This window comes from Mesoplodon bidens (genome assembly GCF_964165515.1).
Source record: "Mesoplodon bidens genome assembly, chromosome: 16".
Classification (NCBI taxonomy): domain Eukaryota; kingdom Metazoa; phylum Chordata; class Mammalia; order Artiodactyla; family Ziphiidae; genus Mesoplodon; species Mesoplodon bidens.
In genome coordinates, this window is record NC_138173.1 from 11,853,304 (window position 1) to 11,875,644 (window position 22,341).

Here is a 22,341-nt window from a genome sequence, read left to right on the forward strand (position 1 = left end):
CATGATGACTATTGTTAGGGTTTGGAAACCTGTGCAGAACCACTGGCTTCATGGGGTAAGGGACAGCCAAGAGAACAGACCAATGATTTCTTAGACTATTGGTGTGTACGTATTTCAAATACTTTAGGTGTAACATTATGTATTGCCTTGAAGTCAGTTTTTATTTTCCTGAGACACTGTTGCATTTGCTTCATACTGTTGATCTGCATGCAACAAGGAGTTCCTGCAATGAACATACTCCAACTTGGGCAACCACTAAGCCATCTAAGGTTAAGCGGTTATCTACTAGCATATGGGCAAGAGACTCTTGGCTCTGAGTTAGGGGTGTAGGGCTCGGGAGTCTCGGCCCTTGGACGAGGAGAGGGCCACGACCACGGGCTGGTTGGCACTAATGACTTGATTGCTGTGCCTCGTGTTGTGCCTGCAGCGCCCGGTATGGTGGTGACCCCATGAACAAGGGAATCAGGAAAGGCACTTTACTCGGTGGGACGTCAGATTTGAGGGGCGTCTGTACAAACTTAAGAATAAGCCCCGAGTCACCAGTGTACGCTGACAGGGGTAAAGGACTATGGGAAAGGAAGCAAGATGTATACAGTCTAGTATAGATGCCCCCCCCCACTTTGGATGGCAATAGACCCCATCACATTACTACAGGGGGCTAAGAGCACACAGTTCCCTGGCCGAAGGTCACTTAGTATCAGGGAGAGTTGAGCATGAGACAGACAACTCGCTTGTCAGGGCGGCAGCAACATGAGATGTGATATTGCTTCCCCGTCTTGTGACGGGTGCAGGTCAGGGGGGAGTACAATTGGGCTGCGCCAGGAGAGCACGGGACAGAGAGAGAGGCGTAGGATAGGATACTTGGTCCCTTCTGACCAAGGACTGGGTGGTTGGCAGACCGGGCAATATCTCGGTGGTGTAGGCCTGCAGCGGGGGTCTTCAGGTGGGGGCTTGTAGGGCACGCCCAGCAGTTGCAGGCGTGCAGCGCCTGGGTGGTAATTTCTGTGAGATGGACATACACGAGAGGTGTTGGTTAAAGCTCAGAGATCTGGCAAGAAAAGGGGAACCGTCCGGTTGGTATGGGAGGCTCCAGATGTCCCCTTGTATTGGTCGGGTACCAGGTCATCATGCAGCTGGAGACCGGAGTTGGGGTTGGAATGGAAGTAGCTGGACCCAACCAAAAGCAATTCCCCTCTGTGTTTAGGACTCAGAGGACTGAGACAGCCTCTCAGTGGCCGTTTAAGCAGGGGTGGGGACCTCCAGAGAAGGGTGAGGAGCTATGAGGCAAGCAGTGTTTTGGGCCCAGTGCACCACTAGATGGCTCGAGGTGGTGTCAATCCTCATGTGGTTTTTTCACCCACAGTTTGGCAGAAGGCCTGCATGCGAGAGAAAGATGGGTTTGAAGTTAGACATACTATATTGCAAATTCCAGGAAAAGAAAAAGTCCAGGGTATCAAACTGGTAGAATCACAGGCGGTCGGGGCCCAGGGCAGCTGGCAGTGTGGCACTCAGCAGCTGGTGACTGGCTGGGGCCGTGGGAACAGGAGGCAGGCTGAGTGTCTGATCATGATGCCACGGGGTGAAAGGGATGGTACTTCATCAGTGCTATCAGTGAAGCACAACAACTCTCTAGACCCAAGCGGCTGCCTGCCTGCAAGGGACAGTGGCAATGGAGGTGCCACTGGCATTCACTCATCATCAAGGAGCAAGGGGCTGATTACAGGGGAGGCCACTTTCTCCTGCAACTTAGAAAGGCACCCTTGATCAAGTTCAGTCCTCCTCTGAAGGTACCATTTCCGTTTCAACAGAGAGGATTCAGTAGCTGGGTCAAGCTGCTGGGGGAGGTTTCATGAAGCTAGGGCATGGGGGATACTTGGGTTCTGAGCTCCACTGTCTAAAAGCCTAGACCTCTAACAATGCCCAATAAGCCACAAAAAATTGCCACTCCAAAGGCATACAGCAGGAGACTGAGAGATGGGGGCATTTGGCCCAGCACCCCATGGCAGTCAGCAAGCATCGTGCTTGATCCATAAGCTCCAAAAGGTGTGTTCCTCAGTGTCCTGTGTCCAGTGTCAACTCAGAGGTTGGTACTGGGTGGCACTAGAGGAAGGGCCTGCTGTGTGGCCAGTTGCACCAGTTCCAGGGCACATTTCTATTGGGGTCCCCAGGTGAAGTTGGTGGGCTTTCTTATAAGTGGCCTCATAAACTGGCCAAAAGAACAAGAGATGTGGTATGTGCTATGGGCAGAACCCAAAGAGGCCCAATAGGTGTTAGACCTTTTTGAGTGTCTGGGAGTTTTTAAGAAAAGAAGCTGTTGTTTGACTGCATCATGAATTTGACTGCTGTTAGAGGAGCAGACAATACCCAGGAATTTAACTGAAGTGGCAGGACCATGAACCTTCTGTGGGACAACAGCCCCACCTCCACTTTAAAGGCCAGTAATCAGCATGATCGAGTCTTTTAAGAGTGTATGGTGGAGCCAGATCTGAGGTAGCCACACCATCACCACAGAGATGAAACACTGTCAGTTTTCTTGGAGGAATTTGGTAGATTAGCCCAATGAGGGCTGCAAGTAAATAATAAGGCTTTGAGGAATCCCAATTATTTATTTGGATATTGGAACCCAGGTCAGCACTTTAAAAGGAACTTCTGTAGTAAGACACTAAATCATGGGGGCTGTGATGGCAGGGAGGTTTTTGTTTTTTCTTCCTGTCTTGTTTGCTGTGTATCCTTTGTACCTGGCACAGAGTAGGTACTCAATAATTATTTACTAAATAAATAAATTCACAGCTTCCAACACATATGAATCACTGGCATTTAGTTACTATCAGATTAACTATCATACTAAAATTTAGCATTACTGGAGGTTTCTAACATGCAGGTTCAATTAACACCTGATGAAAAATTGTTCCTTGGCCACATGCTTCTGCATTTAGACAGACCATTCCACTGTCACTGATGAAGAACCACAGGTCTTCCAGGAACTTTGACACGAAAAGACCTTGGTCCCACCCTCATTCTACCCAGAGGTACAAGTATAAACAGAACTCCCTTCTGCAAGCATGACCTTCTGTGCTGTAGTTAAGCCTGTCTTCTCCCTCCTCCATTTCCCACCTTCTTTTTATCTGGGAGATACGTATAAAACTCTCACTGTTGCAGCCTCGTGAAAGAGCCAAAGCCAGGAGACCACAGCTAAGCCATGCCCAGACTCCCAACCTCCAGAAACTGTGAGTTAATAAATGTCATTCTTTTAAGACATGAAGTTTGGAGTAATTGGGGTAATTCTGATTTCAAAATTAACTTACAGATCCAAGAAGTTCAGTGAACTTCAAGCAAGATAAATACAAAGAAAACCACACCTGGTCACATCAGAATCAAAATGCTGAAAACCAAAGGTAAAGAGAAAAATAACATACCACATATGGGATGAGAACAATAATAATGACTAACTTCTCAATGAAATCAGTGGAGACCAGTGGCAATAAAATGTCGAAGAGAGCAATGGTCAACTCCAGTGAAGACCCTTCAAGTTTAGAACAAAATAAAGACACTTTCAGAAAACAAAAGCTGAGGAAAAAAACTTCAACAGTAGACCTGCACTACAGGAAACTCCAGAACAGCAAGCAAGCAAACAAATACATAAATAAATAAATCTCCAGGTTCAAGGGAATAACATCAGATGGAAACTTGGATCTATATGAAGGCATAAGATGTACTACATATGGTAAATATATGGGTAAATATAAAGATCTACATTTTTTAAAATTTTTCTTAAAGGATAACATACTGCTTAAAACAAAATAATAACAATAACGTAGGGGCTTACAACATATGTAAAGCAAAATATATGGCAACAACAGCACAAAAAAATGAAAGAGGCTTAGGTGGATTTCTGTAATGTCGAAGGTTCTCACATTTTACGTGAAGAGATTCACTCTTAATTCTAAGTAGACTATCATATGTTAAGAATATATATTGTAATTCTTGGAGCAGCCACCAATAAATAAATAAACTAAAAAGCCAATATAAAATATAAAAATAAAATGAAATACAAAAAAATACTTGATTAAACAGAAACAACGGAGGAAAACAGGTACTAGAAATAGATGGGACAAATAGAAAATGAATAGTAAGATGGCTGAGGTAAACTAAACCATATCATTAAGTATCAATACATTCCATGCAAACAGATTAAACTCTTCAACTAAGAGGAAAAGACTCAGAATGATTAGAAAACAAGATCTAACTGTATGTTGTATACAAGGTACACACTTTAAATATAAAGTTACAAATTGGTTGAGTTTTTTAAAAAAAATAAAAAGCGACAATGCACACAATAAGCTGATATGACTAGACTAATACCAAAGTGAACTTCAAAACAATAAGTATTTCCAGGAACAGGTAGAGGTATTTCATGAAGGAAAAAGGGTCAATTCATCAGAAAGACATTACAGTCTCAAGTGTGTATGCACCTAAAAATATAGAGTAAATATTTATAAAACTAAAAGGAGAAAGACACAAATCCATACTCATGATTAAATATTTTATCATTCCTCTCTCAGTAATTGATAAGACAAAGAGATAAAAAAATTAATAAGGATACAGAAGATCTGAACAATATTATCAGCAATTTGACTTAAATCTACCAATAACCAAGAAATTTAGAATTCACATTCTTTTTAAATGCACATAGAATTTTATTCATGAAGTAGACTATATGTTGAGTACCAAAATAATTCTCAATATATTTCAAAATGTTGAATGTTAAAGTATGTTCTCAGAATAAGAAAAATTAAATTAAAAATAACAACAGGACATCTTTTAAAAATTCCCAAAAGTTGGAAACCAAATAATATACTTCTAAACAACCCATGGTCCAAAGAAAGATGACATGGAAAATTAGAAAATACTTCTAACTGAATGATAATGAAAATACAACATACCAAAATTTCTAGGATGCCACAAAACCAGGGCTCGAAAGGAAATTTATTATTTTAAATGCTTTTATTAGGAAAAAGTTCACTGAGAAAAAGATTATAATAAAAGCTAATAAATTGAAAGATATAACAGATCATGATCTGGAAGAGTTAGTATTATTAAAATATTATTCTTCCCCTAGTTGATCTAAAGATTCAGTATAATCCAAATTAAATCTGAGCAGTTATTTTGAAATTGGCAAGCTGATTTTAAAATTTATATGGAAATGCAAATTACCAGGAGTAGCCAAAACAATTTTGAAAAACAAGAATAATGTTGAATAACTTAAACTACTTGATATCAATACTAACTACAAAGCTATAGTGATCAAGACAATGTAATATTGGTGTCAATATAGAAAAATAGATAACAGAACACGATAGAGTTCCCCAGTATATAGTCAACTGATTTTGAAAAAGGCACCAAGTATCAATGGAGAAATGATCAGGGTTTGTTTTTTGTTTTTCAACAAATGGTGTTGGAACTATATATCCACATGAGGAAAAAAAATTCACCTCAACTCCTATCTCACCAACACATAAACTGATTCAAAATGAACTACAGACCTAAACATAAAAAAATTAAAACTCTAACACTTCTAGAAGAAAACTAAAGAATATCTTTTTGACCTGGAGGTAAGCACAGATTTCTTAGACAGGACACAAAAAAATATTAACCATAAAAGAAAAAAAAAAAAGGTTAATTAGACTTTATCAAAATTAAAACTTCTACTCAACAAAAGACATGATAAAAAGAAGAAAAAGGATCCTAAGGCTGTTAGAATGTCCCTAAGAATTGAGCATCATTGCCCAAGCAGTGACTACTCACCAGCATCTCCCTGTATGGGCTTCACTTTTTCCTAGTTCCTCACTCCTGCTCCCTGGGGTCAAATTCCAAAATACCCACACACAGTCTTTCACCTCAGTCTCTGCTTCCATGGGATTCCAGGCTAAAACAATATTCTAGTCAAGAAATTACAGGTGAAGTCTCTTTGGCTAGGAAGAAAGGGAAACTAACACTTCCTGAGCACCCAGTATATGCCAGGCGCTCCACATTTGCTATTGCACTTGACACTCACCAGAGCTACGAACAGGGAAACTGGGGTCCAAGTTATTCAAAGTCACACAGCTTTTCCAGGGCTACAAAATACAGGTTTCTCTAACTTCAGTTTATACTCTCTTATTCTCCATGCTGCTCCGCGATACCTGTCTTTGACTACGGTCTTAGATGTATTTTTGGAAGTGAACTGTCATGATAAATAATAACAATAGTAGCTATTATGCATTGAGTGACTATTTATGCCAGACAATTAGCTGAGCACTTACAATTAATCCTCACTGTAATTCTATAAACTGTTACTATCCCCATTTCATTCAATTGAAAATGGAGGATTGCTGGGGTTAACTTTCCCAAGGTCCCCTGCTAGCAAAATAATAGCTAATATTTGTGTTTACCACGTGCCCCTAACATCTATAATTTCATTTAATCCTCACATCCACTCATGAAATAGGTTCCTTATGATCATCACATTACAGAGCCAGCTACTCCAAAGTCCATGGGTATCTTTTTCTCTCCCACGCTGCCTCTCATTACAAGAAAGGGGAAAAAGGAGGAATGCATAACCAGGAAAAAATATATAGTCTACAATGATCACTTTCTATATCAGCTGTGTTGATAAAAGACTTGGACAAAGTGCTCTGAACAGAGCAACACTCTCACCAATCAGTGCCTACTAAAAATACGACTGGCGTATGGCTATTTTAAGGAAGAGTTTCTTAACTTCACCACTATTTTGAGCAGGATAATTTTTTGTGGTAGGAGATTATCCTGTACATCATTAGGTGTTCAGCATCATGCCTGGCCTCTGACCACTAGATGCCAATAGCACCTGCCCCTCAAGACAACCAAAAATGTCTTCATACTTTGCCAAAATCGTGCCTAGTTTAGAACCACTGGTGTATGATCCAAATCCTTTTAATTCTAAAACTGAACAAAGCATATCAGGACAATGGTTCTCAGGAGAATTCTACTCTGGGGGGAATTGAATTGTGGATATATGAACAGACTCACAACATCTCCAGCCCTACTCTTACTTCCTTCCTCCTACTCTTTTGTCCCCAACTCCCAGGGATGCCACCCACCCACTAACAACAGACCAAAGCACTGGAAGAGACCTTGTTCCTGGGCCATGAGGGTCCTCCTATTTCTCATCAGATATTTCTCCTCTGATTCAAGTTTTTTGTCTAGCCCCGATTTGCATACTGTCATAATCAGACTAAGAACAAAACCTATGTAATTGGCTCTGCCCCTAAACGACAAGCATACCATGTTAAGAACACTGTTTCTATATTTACAAACCCAAGACATGATTGAAAGCATCACACTTTCACCATAGGAACCATATTCCCATAATCAAACATCCAAAGCAAACTGTATGATTATTTGTATTTTCCAGGATTTCAAGGCTCTGTTTCAGGGCAGAGAAGCCAAGTAGAAATACGCCAACTTATTCAGTAACCCCCTTTCTCCTTCATACACAAATAGAACTATTGTTTACATTATTTTGTCCAAAGTTTTGACATGAATTCCCCTAAACATTCTAAATTTATGAGTTATAAATAAATGTTACTGAGTCAAATCTATAAGTAAGAGATATGACTAGCCTAAAAAGACCATAGAAGGTTTTAAAATAGTTTTCTAAACTATCCATTCTTTCTGGTATAAGTCATGAAACAGTACAATCTATGTGTGTGTGTATGTGTGAGATACAAGGTGGCAAACACTATGAGTGTATACTCTCTTAGTAATCTGGCCAAATAAAATGTCCTTCTACAAAGCTATTCTGTAAATAACTTCTATAAAGTTCTAATGATGTCTTTTAAATAAATCTCTACAGGTGTAGTTAAAATGGTAAACTTAAAGACAACATCAAAATGAATCCAATCATGAAATTTATCCTTACAAAGAATATTTTACATTTAAATATAGAGGCATTGTTTTCTACTTCTAAAATATGTATTTGAAAGGTTGAGAGCCACACAGCAGACATCTGGGCCCTCCCTAATAGAATAGGTTTTATTAGAGTCACAACCCAGTGAAACCAGAGAAAAAAATGTACTTTCAATTTACAAGATCTTTATATACGTGTGATCTAGTCCAAGCATTCAAAAGAAGAGATAATTGCATAAGTTAAAGAACTGTGACTTAATAAAAGTTAAAAAGTAATTGGTATCAAAGTTAATTAAACTTTGGATCTTCATTCTTTTGTTCCAATCCCATTTTAAAACTTAGTGCCAAAGTAAAAATGATTTCCATTAGGCAAATAATTACAATGGAGACTCCCTTTATGAATGTAGCAATGTGCATAGACCAATGTACATCAAATAAATAAATATCTATACAAATTTTCATTCTAAATGAAAATTTAAATTAGATTTTGCTTTAAATGAAAATCTGTTTCTTACAGAGTCGTTGTGAGAAACAAGATTATACATGTAAATATACTATAAATCTTGATATGTTATGTAAAATGTGGCATTTGTTCAATTTTCACACAAGTTTCCCCAGGTATTAGCTTAGTGAAATATTTCCAATGATACATACCATCTTCCTCCTATCCGCCTCCTTGCCTTCCCCACTAAAATCGGGATAAATACCTTACCATAAAGTCATGTTCCATTAAGAAGTTAGAAAACAGAAATTATACCCCTTCAAATCAGTGAGCAAATCACAAGTAAACACTAAACCCTTTTGACTCACCTGCCTTGGCATTTTGTTCCATTTCCTGAGTTAAAAGTTGCTCTTTTGGCATGACCCAGCATATGTACCCAGCTCCTCAGCTTTCCTTGGATTCCTCTGCAGCTGCTAAGTCTTGAAAGCAGTAAGGAGGCCTCCTCCTCTGGGCCCCCAGAGCCCATCTCTTCTCTATTCTCTGGTTACTTGGTCAATGATTGCTAAGTGTTCTACTTTCTGGGAAACTGCACACGGGTGGTATCTGATTCAGCCTAGCCCACTCTATGTCAGAGGGCATGATTTTAATACATCCAGAAACTCTTCTGATGCTGTCAATGCCAGGGAGAAAGGAGCTGTAACTCCTTCTTTTATTGTTTTCTTTTTAGCCTAAACGTTTTTTTCTCTTCTCTATCAGATCTCCAAAGGTCTCTTGAGATACATGAGGCATACGTGGATTGAATGAAAGCCATGAGACAAAAAGTTAGACTTAGGCAATTACTTCAGGATATACAATTTTTGAGGAGAAAAATACAGAAAGGTGTCAGCCAGATCCAGAGTTTCTTACTTTCCCCCAAACTACAGAATTGTTAAACCTCATTACAGAGGTCTCCAGTATACTGTTTTCCTCTGCATTATGTTGAGTTGTAAATATTATTGAAAATTCCAGCCATATAAAATTTCCTAGGGCTTCCCTGGTGGTGCAGTGGTTAAGAATCTGCCTGCCAATGCAGGGGACATGTGTTTGAGCCCTGGTCCGGGAAGATCCCACATGCCGCGGAGCAGCTAAGCCCGTGCGCCACTACTACTGAGCCTGCACTCTAGAGCCCGCGAGCCACAACTACTGAGCCCACGCGCCACAACTACTGAAGCCTGCGTGCCTATAGGCCGTCCTCCACAAGAGAAGCCACTGCAATGAGAAGCCCACGCGCCACAACCAAGAGTAGCCCCCGCTCGCCGCAACTAGAGAAAGCCCGTGCGCAGCAAAGAAGACCCAACGCAGCCAAAATTAAATAAATAAATAAATATATATATTTTTTAATTCCTAAATTCTACAGTGTCTTCTCTTGATCTCCTGAAAATTTTCGGCTAGCTCCATTCACATCAAAATACCCTCAAACAAAAGCAACAGTAGATCGCAGAGGAGGAAATAAATTCTCCATTAAAAGACAAAAGGCTCAACCACAAAGGCCCATATTGAATAATAACCAAATGTTGGGCTTCCCTGGTGGCGCAGTGGTTGAGAGTCTGCCTGCCGATGCAGGGGACACGGGTTCGTGCCCCGGTCCGGGAAGATCCCACATGCCGCGGAGCGGCTGGGCCCATGAGCCATGGCCGCTGAGCCTGCGCGTCCGGAGCCTGTGCTCCGCAACGGGAGAGGCCGCAGCAGTGAGAGGCCCACGTACCGCAAAAAAAAAAATAAAATAAATAACCAAATGTTGCAAGCAAAGCTCAGTTCCCAAAGGCTAAGAAGGCTCCATGGTGGATTGTCTCCCAATGCTAAGTGTACATCTCTATTTCCAGGAGTACAATTTTGCTAATCTAACAATACATGGGCACATTGAATACAAAGTACTTAGAAATGGTAAGTCCACATTTGTGACATTTGATGACTGGCAAAATTAATAATGAGGCCATATAAAACTTAGGGTAGGTGATGACCCTCTAGCTAAACATTGCTACTATTCTGAACTTTTTTAGCAAATTACCTAAGCACTCAGCATTGCATCCCCTGTTCTCCATTAATGCACATCTTCTAGTCTTCAAAACTAACTAAAAACTTACTTTCTCCAAAAAATCTTCCCTGAATAGCCATCACTGTCTCTGTTTATTTCTTCCTAACACCCCTTCAATTTACGTTTAACCTGCACTCTATTCATGTACAAGGCTGACCTGGTGTTAAGTATGTGTCTCTCTCAGCCTGCAAATGGTCTCGTTGTAAATTAACAGAAGGAATATGCTTCATCCCCTAGGTCACTTGCAGTGGAAATTACTGAACGCTTGCTTTGCACTTTGTGTCTGTTAATTCATTAGTTCCTCACACTAATAACTGAGGCGGTAGACCAGCTGCAGTTCCCAAAAATGTCTCTCAAACCCACCCCTTATGTTCTCTCTCTGCCACCATTATAGTACCTAATAGCGGGCTGTGCCCAGTGAGAAGACAAAAAGTATTATTTCAACTTAATTCAACCAACATTTATTGAGAGTCCAAAGAAAATAATTGTGATAGACCCTGTAGAGCAGTGAATCTCAACCAAGGATGATGCTTTCCCCAGGGGACATCTGGCAATGTCTAGAGACATTTTTGGTCATCACAACTGGGGAGAAGGTGCTACTGGCATCAAATGGGTAGAGGCCAGTGATACTAAGCACCCTACACCATGTGAAGCGAGGGGACCGATCTGAGGAAAACCCTGGCTGGCTGAGGAGCAGTCCAGTTGGGGTGGGATACAGGGTATAAACAGGAAAGCAATGAGAAATAAACTTGGAAAGGTAGTGGGGCTTGTAGTTGCAACATATCATGAAGACCCAGGTAAGGAATTTACACTGAATTTCATACCTAGTGAGGAGCTGGCTCCAGCTAAACTTAGCTATGAAAGCAGTGTCAGAAGGAACTGGAGTGGGAAGAAATAAGAGGCAGGCAGATTTGTTGGAAGCCTTGTTTTACAATTGTGCAGTTGAGATGCAATGAGGAAGCACTAGGAGTTGGGTTTACAAAATATGTGGAATATAAAATCCACATTTCTTGCCAAGTAACTATATGGAATCAATACATATGGAGTGAATAAGCCAAAAATGATTGCCTAGTTTTGATTCTGCATAGAAAGAGGAAACGCAGTTTGAAAGGTTTGGGGATGGAAGGATTAATAATTATTTTCGGACATAATGGGGTGCAAATGAGAGACGTGAGACCACGGTGGCACATTTTGGAGCACAGGATTCTGGAGCACAGAATAAAAATGAAGGCTAAAAAGGGAGATGTGCAAGAAAGTAGATGTTAACAATGGTGCCTGTGGACATGAAACACGGAAAGAGACAAGTGACAGGCCCGCGGTCAGAATTTTGAGAAACTCCTCCATTAGTTGACAAGAGGAAGAAGGGAAGCAAACAAACAAAAAACGGAATGGAAGGGAGTTGGGAAGAGAATCAAAACGGTGCTACGTTAGATAGGACAAGAAAAGAGAAGATGGTCGGGCCCGTGAAATGCTACAGAGAAGCTGGGAAAGATGAGGTGTGAGAACAAATCACTGACCTCAACAATTAAGAGACAGTCGATGGCTCTGAGTGGGCAGTTTATGTAACGTGGTCAGGACATAAGACAAGTTACAGGGGTGCAGAGTAGTTGTTGAGAAAGTGGTACAGCTTATCATGATGGAAATATTAAGATAACTCTGTAATGTACAACTCTTAACCTTTCTTCTCTTTGGAGCTACTGCTCCATAGCATCTGTATGGCAACTCTTGAATGTGACCAATTATCACAAGAGATAATTCACTGGGGAAAATATAGATTACCTAAAGAACGAATTACTTTTAAAAGGTTATCTTTCAATTATGAAGTTATATGACACTTAAAAATTCTTTCCTGTGGAAAAAAGTTTTCAAAAATGATTAGATTTCTAGACCTAGATAGTCCTCCAAACTTAAGTCATAATGAACTAAAAATATTTCAAGTATATCTAGAACATTATTTAGAATATTATTTTTTAAGAAAGAATAATTTATTTATTTATTTATTTATTTATTTATTTATTCCCTCTCATGCTAATTACTGCAATATCAATTTTGGAGGTTGAGAATGGTACTTTGAGGACATCAATAGCTTTGACATTAGAGAAATCAGCTCTCTACATTGGTATAAGGGAAAATATTTTACTATATTTCCCTAAGAGGGTAACTCTATAGGCCAGTCCCCTCCCAGCAAATGGGGCCACAAAAGACCCCAGTTATGAATCACAAAGATCTCCCCTTTCCCAACGCTGCTCCTCCCTGGTTTATGTTGTCAGTTATAAATTATAGCTATAAGTTGGGAAGGCTTATATTACACACAATCACCCTCATAAGGGTATTAATTTATTCAATAAATATTTATTAAGGTGAAGGTGACCTTGTCCTGAAGGCTGGCTGACCAGAAAAGGAGTTGGCCTTTTATCAATACAAAGTTTAATGGCTACTGGTCATAGCCCAGCACGCAAGACAAGGATCCCTGGTCAAACACAAGGCTTGGACCACCACCCTCAGTGATGCCACAGGAAGGAGTCTTGCATTCCAGATCCTGAAGGCTTACGTGGCAAATCACACCACTGCCTGTCACAGCATAGAGCTACAACTATGAAAACTGAGTTGCAGCTCCCTTATCTGAGCAAGAAAGAGCTGGTGTAACCCATACACAAAAAGAGCTTTCAGCACAGGACTGGAGCCGAGGTCCTGCCATTGTGAAATGCTTTTGGATTCAGGGAAGTGGATGATGCTCATCTAATCATGCAGCTTAAAAGGCCCATAGCCTAAGGGTCAGGGACCCTCCAGTCTAACATCTGTACTTGCTAGATCTCTTTGCAATGCCCGGGAATGTGAGGAGAAACAGGGGGCCTGTTACAGCCCCTGTCTCCATGAGTTTTCCCCATAAACGCTGCTCCAGCAGGCCCCTTGCATGTGCTGCTTGGCCATTTGCCCTTGATGTACAAGTACCGACAATAAATCAGACACTGGAGACACAGAAGTAAACAAAACAGAAAGTCCCTGCCCGCAAGCTTACACTCCCCTGGGAAGAGAGAAAGCCAACAAACAAATCAGTAGATAATGTACCAGGTGGTGATAAGTGATATGAGGAATAATAAAGCAGTGGAAAGAGAACGATCATGGAGGATCAAGGAGGTATCTGAGCAGTCACCTAAAGGAAGCAAGGGATTGAACCACATGTCTGTGCAGAGAAAAGCATTCTTGGCAAAGAAAACTCAGTTCAAAGATCTTGAGGCAGGAGACTATTCTGTATGTTGAGAAAGAGCAAAGAGGCTTTTGCTGTTCCAGGAGATCAGGAGTAGAGAAGAGTGGGAGGAGATGAGGTCCTTCAGACCATGGTAGAGGCTCTGGATTTTACTTTGATCCAGGTGGAAGGCCATTGGAAGAAGCTGACTCGAACTTCAGAAAGATCCCTCGGGTTTCCTGTGGAGAAGAGGCAGGGTCTGGAGAAGTATCCAGTGACACGTAGAAGCAGGGAAGTGATTAGGGACTGACTGTAATAATCTTGGCAAGAGACGTGGTAGCTCGGAGTGGGATGAGTGGTAATAGAGACCATGAGAAGAGGTTGGATTTGGGAAATATTTCCAAAATTGAGCTGACAGGATTTTCTAGGGAATTCGTAAGAGAAAAGTTAAGAATGACACACTTTTGTGGGCGGTTTTGGCCCAAGCAACTGGAAGCCATTGACTGACAAAGGGAACTGTAGGATGATCACATCTGTGGAGGCAAACTGAGTTCAAGCTGGGACACGTTAAGTTTGAACGGCCTCTTAGACCAAGAAGAGATACTAAAATTGCATATATATCTCCTGCCATTCAGGAGGGAGTCATAGGGCCAAGATATAATCTTTGGGAGCCACGAGCACAGAGGGAGCATTTAAGCACACAGGCAAGGTCACCTAGGAAAGCCATGAACTACGATGTGGTCGGGGACCTCTGCAGATCCCCAAGATTCTTTCAGGAGGTCCACGTGGTCAACATATCTTCATAATATACTGAAATAACATTTGCTTTTTCCATTCTCATTCTCTCACAAGTGTGCAGCGGAATTTTCTAGGGACCACATGAGCTGTGTTACGGATTAAATGCAGAGGCAGATATGAAAATCCAGCTGTCTTCTATTAACCCACGCATTAAAGAGATCAGCAAAATGTAAAGCTATGCCACTCGCTGCTAAATTGTTGTGTTTTGGAAAATATAGTTATTCTTCATAAAAATATGTTATTTGGAATTCCCTGGCAGTCCAGTGGTTAAGACTCCATGCTCCCACTGCAGGGGGGTGCAGGTTTGATCCCTGGCTGGAGAACTAAGATCCTACATGCCTCGCGGTGCGGCCAAAAAAAAAAAAAAATGTTATTTATGTTAATATGTAATGGGTTTTGTCAGGGAGGAAGAAATTTTACTCTACACTTCCAGGTTCTTCTGGCTGATCTAAGAATTAAGTTGACATGAGAAAGATTAACAAGAGAAAATCAAACAAAAGTTTAATAACATGGGAAAATCCCAGAAAAACCTGAATAACTTTCCAAAATGGCCAAAACTCTCACCTTAAATACCATCTTCAGCTAAAGACAAAAGAGAATGTTGAGGTAGTAGTGGTTTTGGACTTCAAAGGGGAGGAAAGCAAATGACATGGAGATGGAAAAGCAAATGTTTGTTAAACAAATGCTTGCTGGGCCAGGAATGGACAGTGGGACACAGAGTGGACTCTGATCTGTAGGCCCTGCCCAGTGTCCCCCACCTCACTTAGCCCATATCCTTTGCAGATTTCTCTGGCCACAGCTCTATTCCAGGCACAGACCCTCTAAGTTTTTTTAGGCAGTTAAGGGGAAGGTCAAAGTTTCTCCCTGAGTCTTTTGGACCTTGATGGTTTTTAGCTTGAAATAATCCACATGCCAAAGAGATATCTGGGGGCAGCAAGGCTTTCTCCCCTACAGTTTGTTACTGTTGTTTTTAAACAAGTTAATGAATTTTTTACATTTCTTGGTTTCAATTGCTAATATAATAATTGTCAATAGAAATAACCCACATAAGCCAAAGCTCTTTGGGATCCTCAGTAATTCTTAAGAGCTTAAAGAGGTCTGAGACCAAAGAGTCTGAGAACCGCTGACCTGGGAGTAAGTATGGAGGGGAAGGAAAGGAAGTCTAAGAAAGGAGGTAAGACGGACGAGGAGAAACCTGGAGGGAGAATGAGAAGAAGTCACCAGTGAGTGTGAAGGAAAACCACGAGAGAGTATCCAGAGGGCAAGTGAGAAAAGTTTTTCAAGAAGGGAGCAATCATAATCATTCTCCTATTTTATGGTATTTGGATTAGTTCCAATCCTAAATAACTGTAAAGAATGTTGCAATGAGGGACTTCCCTGGTGGTCCAGTGGTTAAGGTTTCACCTTCCAATGCAGGGAGTGCAGGTTCAATCCCTGGTCGAGGAGCTAAGATCCCACATGCCTCTCGGCCAAAACACCAAAACATAAAACAGAAGCAATATTGTAACAAATTCAATAAAGACTTTAAAAATGGTCCACATCCAAAAAAAAAAAAAAGAATGTTGCAATGAATACCTTTGCAATTAGAGCTTTTCCTATATTTTTTTGCTTGTTCATTCAGATAGGATCCAAATATTGAAGTCAAACAGTATACATTTTTAAGACTCTGGGTAGAATTGTCTAATGACTTTTCAAAGAGATCTTGGCAGTGTATGTAACAACCAAAAATGTATGAGAGTGACTTTTTCCCACAAAACTACCTCATCTTTGCTGATTTTCATAATACTTGCTGAAATAGTGAAACATCCTATCTCATTTCATTGCATTTTTATTATTACTGTGTTTCTACAACTTACCATGTGCTTGTTATTTCTATATGTCTCATGATACATGATCACACACACATTTCCTTTATTTTATACATTCTACTATTGGTGTTATTTTTTTTCTTATCCAACTGTTCAAACTCTACATATACTAATGGTAATAATCTGATGATAATACCTAATGTGTTCTGCTTAATGAAAATATTTTACTGTATATTTACCTTTTAATTCTAGTAGGCATTTCTAACCTCACGTGATCTTAAAATTCAAAAAGGAAAATAAACATATGTCTATAACATGAAGTAGCAAAATGAAAAAAAAAAGGAGGCAATCAACTGCATCACATGCCACAGAAAGACCAAATCAAATGAGAACTGACTCTTAGATTTGACAAGGCAGAAGTCCACAGTGACCTTGATAAGAGTATTTTTTCAGAGTGGTAAAGGCAAAAGTCTGATGAAAGGGAATTCAAGAAATAATGGGAAGACAGGAAATGGAGAGGGAACCATGATCAACACTTAATGAACTTAGTTTAAAAAGAAAGTGGACACATAGGGTGGTGTCCAGAGTGGGTATGACACCAAGAGAGAATGTTATTGTCTTTTTCAGATAAGGGTGTTCTAAAAGATAGTGTATTAATGGAAATGGTGAGGTATAGTAAGACCATCAGATAAGAAGACAATTGCCATTGAAAAGATGGTTTGTTGTATACTCACAGATCCTGAGAGAGAGTACACATCATGCCACGGGGGGTCACACTGAGAAGCACCATGGTCAGTTGTGAGGTTAATGAGAGGAGGGGAACTTTATCGTGGTTTCTGTGGGAAGGAATGAGGAAGGCAGGGCAAGCAGGCTTAGGATTGGCTGGTTTGAATAGTTTCTGTGGGCTCTGGGGCAAAGGAGCTGTCCCTTGTTGTCTGGTACCTGGCCCTGGGGTAGGTAGGGCAGGTATATAGGGACCCAAAGTGAGAGTCTGATAAAGGAGATAGTTGGGGGTGTAGATTCTAGATTGGTTGGTTTGTATTTGATTGATCAGTTGATTGATTGATGCCCCAAAAGGGAGATGGGTAATAAATGAGGAAGGCAGGAGGCCAAGGCAAGGTGACTCAGGCATATCACGAGGTTGTCCAGAACAAGGCATGTCTGGCATATGCATGTAGGGCAGATGTTAAAGCATCAAGTTTATAGAAGCTAGAAACATGATTAATACAGAAGACTGTAATAGTGTGTTTATGTGATGATGAGAATTATCCAGGAGTTAGGGGGGAAATTAGCCATTTAAGAAAGGAGACACACTATAAAGATGACTCAAAGACTTTTGAGTGGGCAAGAGGGGATGGGATCCTGTGCCTTAAAGAAGTATGGATAATTCTTTTATTGTTATAGGTCAGAAGGAAGAAGATGTGGGTACAAATCTAAGTATGTTGGTAGATTTGGTAATGGGAGCGTACAGAAGCTCTCTGCAGATTACTTCCATTTTCTCAATGATGGAAGGTCATCAGGGGAAAGTAATGAAAGGACAGGTGATATTGGAGATTTGTTGGAGAGAAGAAGGTATGAAATAATCACATAAGAGAGCAAGAAAATGAATTGACTAGAGAAATGTAGCAGGATTCACTTGAGCTTAGTGGTCGTAAATTTAAAGCAAGGCTAGTTAGCAGAGTTGTGTGTTTTCATCCGGCCACAACCAACTAGAATATTCAACGATGACCACACATCTTAAAATCCTTCTCAGCCCTGAATTGAGCTCTGAGGTTTGGGATAATTTTTTGGCCTATTTTGGCATGTTTCATGATTTCTTTCTTTCTTCTTTTGTATCCTTTAAAGCAACCAACATTCAGCCCTAGATAAGTGATGACCACATTTAAGTTTAATCATACAAGCTATGTCTCCTCCTGAACAATTGGCTTAATAAGGAAAAGAACCTAAGTACTATTAACAGGTACTCAGCAAATTCTGAATAGGATAAAATGTTAATGTCCTTATTTAACTAGGATAACACCCACCATCACCACCAAATTAAACCAGTATAAACACAATGTCATCAATACGGCTGTCACTTGTTCTGTCTTCTGGGTGTTATGCACAGCAGTGATGACAATTACAACCACAAAGTTCCTATCTCTATTCTCTCAGTTTCTAGTTATCCAGTTTATTACCATAATTGACAGTTTTCGCCAGAATCACATTTGTTAAGAGCAATCTAAATGCTGTAAGGCCCAGGTTGAAGAAAGAAAATGTATCTAATCTTTCCTCATCTCCCCATTGCTAACTATAATTAGCTCTTTGAGATTTTTTTCATAATCGTCTGGAATCCAGACCTAATAAAGATCATGGTACCAGAGGTAATCGGGAATTCTCTCAACTTAAAACACAAACGTAATCTGAAAATCTCCTGTAAGAGAAGACGGTATGATCCCTATACACCGGCCCTGTCAGAAATGTGAAATATTCTCTATAAGCCCTAGTAGGCGAGATTGTGGTACTGTTTCTAGAAAAAAAATTCTCTCTGTTCAAAACTAGCAAGGGCAACTACTGTGTGCTGCGTATGACCTACTATTCAGAGGTCTTTCACTATGACTCCTCAAGACTTGGTCCCTGAGACTCTGCACTTCTAGGCTTCTGTACACTCAATTTTATAATTATCATTAAGAATACCAAGAACTCAACATGAGTTATTATCTGTAATCAGTTCAGTGGAAACCACCACTTATCTGGTGGTTAATGCACACTCGTCATCTTTCTACCTGCCCAACATCTCCAGAACAAGCTCCCTATGTTTGAGGAATTCCCCCCACCATAATCAGCTTTGCCTTTCCAAGACAGAAACCAGAAAATGCGTTTTTCTTGCACCTAAGACACCAACACTTCAGGCTCCGCCATCAGACACACCCACAGGAGCCTTGAACTTGGAATGGAGCAACCTGAGGAAGACAGACTATGGCAGAGTCCACCTTCTGACTAGGGTGGCAAAGGAGGCATCTGGCTTTTGTGTAAAATAATGGCGGAGCTTCTGGTATTTGGTGTCCCACATCAAGGATACAATCCCAGATGGCGGAAACACTGACTCACTCAAAAGGAACCACGGTGTGTCTCTGCTGTCGTGACTGGCTGTGTTACTTCCCACCTAACTCAGCAATCCCAGAAATTCCAGAGCTGATCACTTTTAATATGGTGCTTTTTAAACTGTTGTTCACAACCTATTAGTAAGATGTAAAATCAATTTAGAGTATCACAACCAGCGCTTTTTTTCAATGAAATAGAAGAGGAAAAATGTTTAAATCTCATAAAAGAAGTATTGCTCCATTCCAATTTTTTCATTTGTATTATAAACACGTATGGATACATGAAAACCACAATGTAAAATGGACTTCTTACTGAGAGTACCAGTCAAAAATTCTTTTCATGAGTTCTTTTTCTGTTTCAGCCAGCTAGAGTAAAGGTTCTGTTGTTTGCAGCTCAGAACCCACTGATACTGTCTGATATGAACAGACCAGGGGTGCATGTCATTCTCATCTCTTTCCACTGTTCTCTAAGCCCTGCTGATTCACCATCCAGTGCCTGTCAGTTAACCCCTAACTCATGCCCGACAGAAAGTCAGGTCCTCCCTAAGACACATGTCACAGTTAGTCTACGTGAAGGGCAACCAGGAAGAAATTCTGCATAAAACTAAAATTCTATAGTTTATGTAGATATTAATGTTTGTGATGTTAGTTATACTTGCCTTAAAATTTTCTCAAATGAGCCTGTTTTGTGAAGTTGAAACTGGAGGCTGTGATCAGCACTTATTTATGCAATTTTTTTTAATGAGAATCTCCATCAGTCCCAAGTGTACTCTTGACTCCCCTGAGTGGAGTTAGGACAACTGAACCAGGCACACCTCCTTTCTCAAAAGGAGACGTCAAAGACAACAATTCTACCCAGCTTGATGTTGATAAGAAATGTGTTTCTGGTTTTCATCTACAGCATACAGTTTGTGGTTTTCATCTGTTACCCGAACATGCTGCCAAATGCAGTATCTATCCAAAGTTGTGCACCTTTTGGATGCCTAAAGAGTATGTAGCCCCCAAATTCCTCTAGATACAGTACAAGTCACTCTTGCACTAAGCCAGAGGAGCAGAATTGCATCCCTAGAATGTATAGATTCGTCCCCTTATTGAATTACTTTGTAGATGATGGGGTCCTCTCCACATCAGGAGTGCACGGGCCTTGCTGTTTCATTACCCCTTGCTCATTTTTATATTTTCCCTCATGAACTCTTTTGTATGACTCTGCCGTACTTCATAGATTCCTGCAAATAGACTACCTTCAAGTCTTCTTTGGAACGGGACAAGGTACAAACAAACACACAAGGTCCCTTTCTTTTCCTACCCATACCCCACACACAGAAGGCCCAATTCGACTCCTCAGTTCCTGTGAAAACCTTCTGGCTGGTTTCCCTGCCTCTGCTTTCTCCTCTCACAAGACTGGATTCCTCTTCCTCAACACCGTTCTCATCACTTCAGCCAGCTGCTCACGATCGCGGTTACCTGGTAAGATCACTGCTGTAGATGTCGTCTTCAGGCGTGCATTCAGAGCCCTCCATCACGTGCCCACACTCTTCCAATTTTATCTCTCATGCTCACTGACAGGGACCCCTGCTCCGGGTCATTCAAAATGATGCCATCCTCGCCTTACCACTCGCAGACCTGAGAGCCCAACTCCTGCAACTACTATCTGTATCACCTTTGGAAAACCATCTAAACTGCAGCTTTCAGAAAAAAGAATGTCTATATGTGTATAACTGAGTCACTGTGCAGTACAGCAGAGATTAGCACAATACTGTAAATCAACTATACTTCAATTAAAAAAAAAGAAAATGGGAGATGGACCTAGAGAATATTATCCTTAGTGAAATAAGTCAGACCGATAAAGACAAATACTGTATGATATCACTTATATGTGGAATCTAAAAAATAATACAAATGAATGTATATGCAAAACAGAAACAGACTCACAGATATAGAGAACAAATGAGTGGCTACCAGAGGAGAGAGGGAAGGAGGGAGGGACAAATTATGGGTATGGGATTCACAGACAAAAACTATGTACAAATGGATAAGCAACAAGGATATATAGCACAGGGAATTATAGTCAGTCTTGTAATAACTTACAATGGAGTATAATCTGCAAAAAAATACTGAATCACCATGCTCTGCACCTGAAATTAATACTGTAAGTCAACCATACTTGACTTTTTAAATTTTTTTATTTAAAAAAAGGAAAAGGGAATAATACTTTGCATGTTTTTTTGTGAAAAGGGATAGCATATGAAAGTGCCTAGATTAACTAAACACATAATGAATAAAAATATCTATCTTCCAAAGTGCCTGGCACACAGTTGGCATCCAGTATAAAGTGTTTCTGGATATACTAGTTTTTGCTTCTGCTCATGCTATTGGTACAACCCTGAAAAGCTCTATTCCCTCAGTCATTAGTCCCTAAAGAGTAGGCAATGGGTACACAGCCTGTGGAGCCAGGCAAAGGGGGCTTTGAATCCTGGCCCACTCCCCTTCTACTGCATCATCTTGGGTGGGTAGCATCAGCATCCTTCTGTGGGGCTCTTCCCTGGCTCTGCTGAAGAAGTGGACCCAGGAGCACAGGGAAGGATGTCCAAGACACGACTGATACAGTCATGGGAACATCATCAGTACTGTAACTTCTACTGCTGTTTCCTCCATATTAAAAACTGATAAATGTCTAGCTTGGTTCGGTTTGTGATAAGGTGGTTGAGGTGTTCCTTTCACCCACAGCACCCAGGAAGGGTTACAGTTGAGGTAGAACAATTAACAAATAGACTCTAAGGGTAAGATTTCATTTTCTGGCTACTAGTAAGCTGAGAACAAGCCTGGCAGTAACTGTATCACCTCCTCAAAGGGCCCCAGGCTAAGAAATAAGAAGTGGTAATAAATGGGACTTGTGATGAAATAAGAACTTCAATTAACCATAATACTTGATTCCCAAGCCACTCAGGTTATGTATCTTATCTCATGTTACTTTTATATATCCAAAATACAGAGCTTGGCAATGAGCAGGTGCTTTGTATTTA